Source organism: Alligator sinensis, unplaced genomic scaffold (genome assembly GCF_000455745.1).
Source record: "Alligator sinensis unplaced genomic scaffold, ASM45574v1 scaffold1443_1, whole genome shotgun sequence".
Taxonomy (NCBI): Eukaryota; Metazoa; Chordata; order Crocodylia; family Alligatoridae; genus Alligator; species Alligator sinensis.
In genome coordinates this window covers 348162-356998 of record NW_005842876.1, presented here as the reverse complement: position 1 = coordinate 356998, position 8837 = coordinate 348162, and the positions used below count along the sequence as shown (strand labels likewise).

Here is an 8837-nt window from a genome sequence, read left to right as displayed (position 1 = left end):
ACTCTTTCATATATTGTCTTGCCCAGAGTGTATAACCAGACTGGATGTGTACGTAGTCATCCTGGTGTGTAGGGCTATGAGTGTGTAATAAAATACCAGTCTGTGCTTAAACTGTTTTGTTTTCTTGGGGGCGGGGGGTTGGGGTGGAGCGGAGGGGTGAGACTTGTATAATCAAATCTGGATGTCTAATAAAATAACACCATTTGTGCTATATGTTTTCCAGCTGGGAAAATTTCACTTTGGGAGCTACTATGGGTGGCTTTCTGTGTTGTATATTGAACAGCAGGAGTCTCATTCTGTGAAGAAAAACCTTCATGTGGGCTGAAAGTGGAAATTCTACCCTGTGATTTGATCCTTTTAATAAATGCACACTTTTCATAAACGGTAGAACATATATTTTCTTGTTAACTAAAGTAGAACAACATTTGGTTTGTGATGTTCTCGATAGTGTCATGGATACGTTTTAAGCTCCTTATATGTTCACAGAGCAGATTTAAAGACTTTAGGCATGTGAGGAAGAAAGAGGTGGAGACAGAAATCCAAAATTGTTGAAGGGGAAATTGTATTGGAAGCCACCAAGTAATCATAGGGTTAGGGAATGGGCTGCTCTGTTCTTGTAGCACCAAAGTGTTAAAAAGAGGGCAGGCAACTCCTCTACCACAAATCATTAATCTACTGAGTTTGTGCTGTATTTAGATTGCCAGAATGAATCTTTTCCCAGATGCTGTGGGCCTGTGTCTGTCTTTTCCTGTGGATATTAATGGGAGTTTGCCATTCACTTTCAGGATGACAGGACTGGACTTTCTCTCACTCTCTTTTGCTCTCTGTAAAGTAAAGAAAGTTCCTGCCTGTCGACTTTAAATATTGCATCTTTTTACATTTTTTGCCGTGGAGTCTGTCTAATTTGCGTGACTGTAATATACCACGTTAGACATTTGTGGAGGATAATGTACATTGCTGTGATACACGACCATAATGATAGACTTTAATGTCTTTAAAATGGTAAACCAGAGTAATCTATATTATGAGCTGTAGCCAGTTGCTTCCAATTCTTGCCAAAGATTAGTTTAGCATCACTTTTAATATTTTATGTGCTAGAATTGTTTGCGAAGGCTAAAAGCTTTATATTCTTTTTGCACACGTTTACTTTTATCTTTCCTTTATTTGTAAAGTGCACAATGCTCTCTTCTTTACAGATTAATTATACAGAAGAAAATTTAATAATTTTCCAGCTTTACTTTCTTTGAAGGACTTTGCCAGTAATCTGTGAAAAGTAGATCACATTTATTAGCATATTAGATTTCAGGGGAAAAGTAGTTAGAAATGTAACCCTTTATAATATCACTATCTGTGTGTTAATATTTTAGGTATGTAAAACGCTTATGTCTGAGTGACTTAGGAGTTTTTGCCGTGCAAATGGAACTGTAGATTTTACAGTGCAAAATCCTATTAAAATTTTAGAACATAAGATAAAATGGCCCATTTACTTTGATATTTGTGCATACCTAATTTGTCCATTTCTTAAAAGTTGTAAACACATGGTGGAGAAAAGATTTTTTTTTTTTTTTTTTTTGCAGTGGTTTTCATTATTGAAAGTAGCAACTAAAGAAGAAGCTAATGAAATGGACATCTGTAATGACTACAGAAAGTCCTAATGCCTCCCTTTGGAAGGCAGGAGGGGGAGAGAAGGCTATGTTACGTGTGGTGAGAAGGCAATTTTTTTCCGTTACGCACGTTCATTAGTAAGAAGTCTGAAAGGGAGGCTTGCTGCAACCAGAGCAGTGCAGTGTCATAGGTCTTAATCCATCTTGTATTGTCAGAAAACCCTGTATAGCCTTGGCTCAAATGGGAGATGAAAGCAGTCTTGTGAACACAGCCCCTTGTGTGGGAGCTGAGCACTCTTGAAAATCTGACCCCTTGAGGTTTTGTTCACCCACAGAACCTATTACTTTTCACTTTAAAATTTAGCCCAGTTTGAAGAGCTACTACAAAATAAACAGGAATGTTGCAGGAAGGAATTGCAACCAGTTTTCATCCATGTTGAGGTATTAAGAGAGCTGGTTATAGTGTTATGGAGACATAATTTGATTTCATCTTGGTTCTTGGTTGTTGATAAAGCTTGTTAGAAGTTGATCAGTTTAATACTAGAGAGTCTGAATGGCCTTGTGGACAGGGTACTGATGGGGGAACTGGGATTTATCTTTGGCTCTGCCATTGACTTCCTGTTTGACTCCAGGAAATTTATTTCACCTTTTGTTCCTTCCCTGTCTTGCCTACATAGATGGTAAGCACTTCAGGGCAGGGGCCATCTCTCATCGTGTCCTTAGAAGAGCGAGGCTCTGGTTTCAGCTGCATTACAAATTATAATTTTTAACTTTTAATCACCGGCATCAAAAAGAGTTTCACAGTGGAGAATGGTAATTTGGGGTGCTTGGAAAGCATACACTGTGTATGTGCATTAGTTCTAGTTGGGAGAAGTTTTCTTGATGTCCACCAGGCCAGCACAGACAGGGCAGTGAGAGTGGGAACTTCCTTGTGCTGTGTCCTGATTGGTTTTCATCCTAGAGAAAGTATTTCAGTTTCCAGTGCCATTAAGTCCCCTCAACTTGTAACTGCAGAGGTTCTTGTGTTATGGGCTGGAGCAGTAATATAACAAGGGGTGGGTAACTGGGGCACCAGCCCTGGAATACCCAGTTAGAGTGGGTGCATGAATGATGCCCACTGCTGCCCAAGGTGCAAACCCTAATGATTACATCCCTGGGCTAGAGTCCATTATATACGAGACCAACCATAAGTGTTACAACATCTCCTGATTAAAAGTGAACTGCATCCCTCAGACATGGATAGACTACCTTGTTGTGTAACATCACTCTCATACTCTTCATCCTGCGTGTTCACTTATTAATTTGAATGGGAGTAAAATTGTAAAAGAGATTTTTGACTGTCTAACTTGAGACACCGGGGGGGGGGGCATGTCTATACATGTAATTAATTCGACTGAACAAACTCTGGCACAATTTGAGCCAGAGTAAACTAATCCAGATGTCACTGTCTACATGGGCATTTAAATGCAGTAATTTTTTCTGGTGTTGAATAATAGGTGTGTCTGACAGGACTATCCAACTGCAGTAAATTAGTCTACACCGGCCTAATTGCCATGCACATGTAGACAGCGATGCTTTTTTTTTTTTTTTTTTACTGTACAGCAAATTAGTCTGCACAGTAAAGTGCATATGTAGATGTGCTCTGGGAAGGGTAGGATTTTCAGAGGTTGGGTGGTTGGCCCCTTTGGGAAAAGAGGCTAACCATTCCAGCACCTCAGGTAGGGCACATTAAAGTTATTAGTCACTTCTGAAACTTTAGGCTTCTGGGTCATTCATGGGAAGGGCTTCTGCACTTTGCTGTTTGGCATTGTTGGAACACATCATGTGCTTATGCCCTTATATCATGATGTGTTTTCTTTCCAGTTTTTGGAACCAAAGAATGGAGAGTGTCATTGCTCCATCTCCTAGCAGCTTCTGCTTTAGCACGGAAGTGCAGTAGTTTTTAGTTTAAATTGCCTTCACCTTGGCATCTGGAGTTGCAGAATAGTTTGCCCTTGATTTGGTTAGCGAGATGCATTTGTCCCAGTAGTGGAGGATATGAAGACCGCCTTAGAACACCAGCAGTAGTGTTAGTAAAAGTTGACTGTTTTGAGGAAGCTATGCTATCCAGATAGAATTAATCTCTGCAGGTAGGGGAGGCTATTTAGGTTGTTTCCACAATGTAATATAGACTGGAGTAAGAGACACAAGATGATTTTCTACTTCACCGAGCCTTGAGTGATGCTACTTGCCGAATGGCACTTTCAGTTCCAAAGTGAACCCCCGCATCTGTTTGGTCAGGCAGTCTGACTTGTAGTGCACTTTCTAAGGCATATTTTAGCTGGTGCAGGGAGTGGAGGATGGGGACCTGTGAGTGGCCAAGCTGAGGATATGGTGTGAAAGGAAACAAGCAAACAAAATATAAATTTTGGTGTGTGCATAAGCATGCAGGAGGGAATGAACTGTAACTCCTTTATAGCATACTCCTTGCATAACTCCAATGCTAACAGAGGTTGGAGCTAAAACACCACCCACTTTTTTTAAATTACATCTTGGGGCGGACAGGACAGGGCAATAATGCACATGTTTTGTAGTTGCAGGGCTTAGGTAACTCAAAATCCAGAGGATGGCTGTGCCTTTAATTGTTGCTACCTTTGTAGCTGTTGGAGTCTTTGCAGCCCAAGGATCTGTGGGTGGTTTCCTTAAGTGATTAAAATAATAACAGGTATCCCCAGACAGCATTTGAAATCTGCACGTGAATAGCGTATAGGGAAGATCAGCACAAGGTGATGCATTTGGAAGTTGGAGGGAAAATATTCATCAGCCAATGCTCCTGCCTTGGCATAAAGAAGAATGTAGGGGGAAAAACATGCTCTGAATCCTAAACTGACACAGTAGAGCCATAAACCGCTGTATATTGTGCTATGTGTACAATTTTATATTAAAAAAGATGTGAAATCAGGGACATCATAAATGAAACTAAGAGCCTTTTGTTTGAATTTTATTTGAAAACTTGCAGCAAGGTAATCGGGTAAAAAAAACTAATATTAACTTCTTGAGACTGTTATGGCAAGCCATTGTTTCTGCCATACAGTGCGCTAGTCAAATCAAAGTTATTCTCCAGTGGTTTCTTGAAAAAGAATGTAGTTGTTGCCATAATGTATAAGGACTGTAGTCCAACCAAATGGCACTTTTCCTAGAAATAAAGAATACTGGATGCTGCTCTTGAAGTATTGCATAGCGTACTCTGCAGTCTGCACCTGTAAAACTAAATTTCCTTCTCAAACGATCCATTGTTGATCAAAATCCAGGACTGTAAACAGCACAGTAAAACAGCAACCCGAGCCAAGCCAGAACAATCAGTGAATCTAAGTGTGTGATTTTTTTTACACAACTTAAAATTCTCTTGTTGGCTACAATAGCAGTTTTGCCCAATTAAAAGCTGCAGGATCAGGCCCCTATTTCTTCTTATTCACATATACTTATACTTTTCTAGTCAACCATTCAAAACTGGTGACATGAAGACTAAGCTCTTGAGCCTGGATTTAGGCTTCAAATAACCTTCCCTGATTTCCCCCCCCCCCGCCCAAACTGCTGGGTACCATCAGCTGCAATGGGCTGCTTTTTGGCATCTCTCTAAATATAAGGGGATTGAACCCAGCTTTTCTGAGGGCCTCTTCCACAAATTCGTCCAGGCTCTCATAATGACAGAAAAGCAGAGGTCTACTGAAAAATGTAAATATTTGGGGTGAACTCCTGCCCAGTGGCAAAAAATACAATGACTTCAGTGGGGATATGATTTTACCCTTGTGTAGTTTCATTAATGGACCAGCTAAATATTGCTAACATCAGTACAACTGTTCCTTTACTCAACAGGATCTTTGTGGACAGAGTTTACTACTCAGCACAAGGCATCTTAAATATAATTTCAAAGGAGAAGTGGTCTCTGCTGCCTGAACTGACTTTACCCTACAGGCAGAACCCTAACCCCATCAAGTCTGTGGGGTAGTTTTACTCGAGACTGATCTTTCTAAAGCAATGGTCCAAGGAGCAGCTCTGGTCTCCAGCCTTTACCATATGCAGAATTAAATTTTCTGAGAAGCACATACCAGAGAACAAGGAGGGGGCTCAAGAAGGAAGATGCAATATATTATAGCCCATGTCATAAAAGATTTAGAGAGTCCCTGCTCTAGATGTCTCTTTGGCAGTGACTGCACTTGATTAACAGTGGGTTCCATCTGACTGGGACTTAGCAGCTGTTAATTCTTATTTGTCATTTTAATATACTTCTAAACGAAGTAATTCATTGTGTTCTTCCTTCTACACTATAAAACTGAGCTAGACCTATAGTTACATTTGGAGACTAAATTAAGGCTTGGCCACTTGTTGCTGCTCCTGTTGAGTGGAATTCTTCAACAATCACTTAAATGGAAAATTGGACCCTTGGATTATACATTGATCTGATATTCCAGGTACATTGTCCTTTCACTGCCAGTGGTCTGTCTCTTTCTTTATAATTGGCATTGATGACTGCCACTATTTTCTTCAATCATTGAGGATTATACACTTATTTTTTGCTTTCAGAACAAATGTGTTGTATTAAAATTAATATTATTGTCCTTTATAAACCAGATATACTCATCAAAGAAATGGTACTTATTGTTGTATGTTATAAATGCATGTAAAAACACTTTTCATGACTATGTAATAAATCTTCAGCTCAAATATAATTATTTTTTCTTTTTCTTTTTTTTCAGAAATGCTGAATTCAGAAATCTGCAAAAAATAGTGAATGGATTTTAGCAACTGAAGAACATAAAAGGTAATTTTTAGATAGTAGGCTCAAGCCTTGTTTGTTAGCTGTCGCACAGTGTGTGTAGTGGGTGTTCAGATAACTGCCCAATCCTATCATACTGCATAGGCCTGTGACATTTTCAGTGCTTCAGGCAGTGCTTTCACACTTTCAGCTCAGAAGCCATCACAATTCTTTACAATAGTTCTTTCCATAAAAGTAATACAGAAACAAAAGCAGCCAAATGAGATGTAGATGAAGAAAGGAGGTGCAGAGTGTCATACTGTGAAATTATTCAGTGTGCATAAAGGTTAAACAGGTGAAAGAGAAACAAATGCTAATGCATTCCAGTGAAACGGCTGTGAAATCATCTAAATTTGCTCTGTTCTCTTAGGATACCTGTGTAGGTCATTGGACAAGTGGGATGCTGTGGGCGTTTAGCTCTTCAGGGCTTTGGTCCAATCCCTGTTGTCACAAAGAACTGCAGTCTGGAGTTTGCCCAGGGGCTATCCCCTACAGGGGGAAGATCTGACAGAAGGAATGGAACCAATGCAAGTACTAGTATAGCCTCAGTCTCTAGTTTTTATGTAATGTTGGGATGGTGAGACTCCTTGCAGACTTGGCTGGCTTCCTCACCCTGCATCTCCTATATAAGTGGTATAGGGAGGGCACTGTTCACTTCTTAGTCACAGCCTGTATCCACTGATGCAGACTTCCATCTGCACAGGGATGGAGTGGAAGGACTAGTAAGACTGGAGGACATTCTCACAGCATTAGTGTGATTCATTACTATGGCCTAGTGAACTGAAGGGATTTGGAGAGGGCTATGCTCAGGCTTTCACTTAGCAAATGTGCCTAAAAGTCATGGTGGGGGAAAAAATCCCACAGAGGCCATAGCACTTAACGTGAAAAGAAATTCATCAATTGAAGGTGGAGATACTTGGGCATAAACAAGTAGACTTTATAAGAATTAAAAACCTTGGAAAGTATAATAAAATGCAGAGAATATAAGGAAAAAATGCATGAGTCAGGAAAGACGCTGCCTAAATAGTAAAGGTATTCTTATGAGATGTATTATTCCACTATTCTCATTTGAAAAATGCACTGTGGCTGCTTGTAGAAGTTAAAAAAAACAAACAAATGGTGCTTTACTTTAAACTCGGCACATTCCCACACCAAGCCCAGTGCATGCCCAGAAAAGGCAGTGTGTTATTTGGACCCGGCTCACCTGACGTCTGTATAGACCAGAGGTGGGCAAAATGTGGCCTGTGGGCTGGATACGCCCTGCCAAGCCGTTCCATCCAGCCCATGGAGCCCCTAAAAAATTTAGAAAATTTATATTTATCTGCCCTTGGCTGCCTGTCATGCGGGCCTCAATGGCTTACCAAAACTCAGTAAGCAGCCCTTCACCTGAAATAACTGCACACCCCTGGTATAGATTAAGCTCTTTAGTGGGGCTTTTTTGGCACTTTTATTTAATAGCTGATTGATCAGCTTTAGATAAGTGCCAAAAAGCCCCGCTGAAGTGCCTGATCTATACAGGTACTGCAGAGCTGGGTTAAAGTAATGCACTTCTTCTTCCAGTAAAGCGTGGTTTTTTTGTTTTTTTTTTAACATCTGCAAGTAGCCTCTGAATCTACCTTGCTGCACAATTGCTAATTACATTTTGGATGGGATGAATAAACAAAGATGACAAAAACAAATAAGCTGCACTATTACATCAATATATAGATATTCTAATGCTTTAGAAGTGTCTTCCTTCTCGAGAAGTTGAACTAGCCCTGAAATTGTCCAGGAAGAGTGCTGAAATGTACTCAAGAGTACACTAAGGCTAGGTACAGACATTAGATTTTTACTGGAATAAGTGATCAGAAACCAGTTGATACCAGTAACAGAACAGAAGTTCAGCACACAAAACCAGTCTATACCCAAAACAGAACAGAAGTTTGGCACACACAGACTGGTTTAAAAATGGTGGAACCCAGTCTAAGATTTGCCCCCTCTCCCAAAGGGCAAATGTCTGTTCTGGTCACTACTAATCTAAAATTATGTCACTTACAAAAAACCCCGCATAATTTGGATTTTGCCTCAGGCTTTTTGAATGTCTGTACCTAGCCTACAGGAGAATTGTGCTTTATGGTCTTTAATCAGCTTTTAGTAACGGACCATATATACAGTATCTGTTTAATATAAAAAATATCACTAGCAAGAAAATGCTGGGGGGAAAGCGTAAGGAAAAATGTACTTGGCCTCCAGAATGAGTCAAGTAATAAATGTGTTGGACATTCCACAGAAGTTAACCCTCTCTGTTTCTGCTCCTGCAGGTTTCAGTTGTCTTTCTAATTATGGTGGTTGATATTCTGTAGCAGCTAATTGCTTTAGCGACTTTGATATTGTGTAAAGCTTGATGATAACTTGAGTCAGTGTCTTTTTAGACGGTAACATTGTTTACTCTAGCATAC

The 8837-nt window shown here is 40.0% G+C and overlaps 1 protein-coding gene across 1 annotated transcript in view; it reads left to right on the top strand.

Annotated features, from left to right (window-relative positions):
• The window catches only part of LOC102377378 (adhesion G protein-coupled receptor L3-like), a 496226-nt gene that overhangs the window by 159138 nt on the left and 328251 nt on the right, over window positions 1-8837 (top strand). The window contains exon 3 of the mRNA XM_025192002.1: window positions 6341-6405. The gene's annotated coding sequence lies outside the window, so the exon portion shown is untranslated. The remainder of the gene's footprint in view (window positions 1-6340; window positions 6406-8837) is intronic.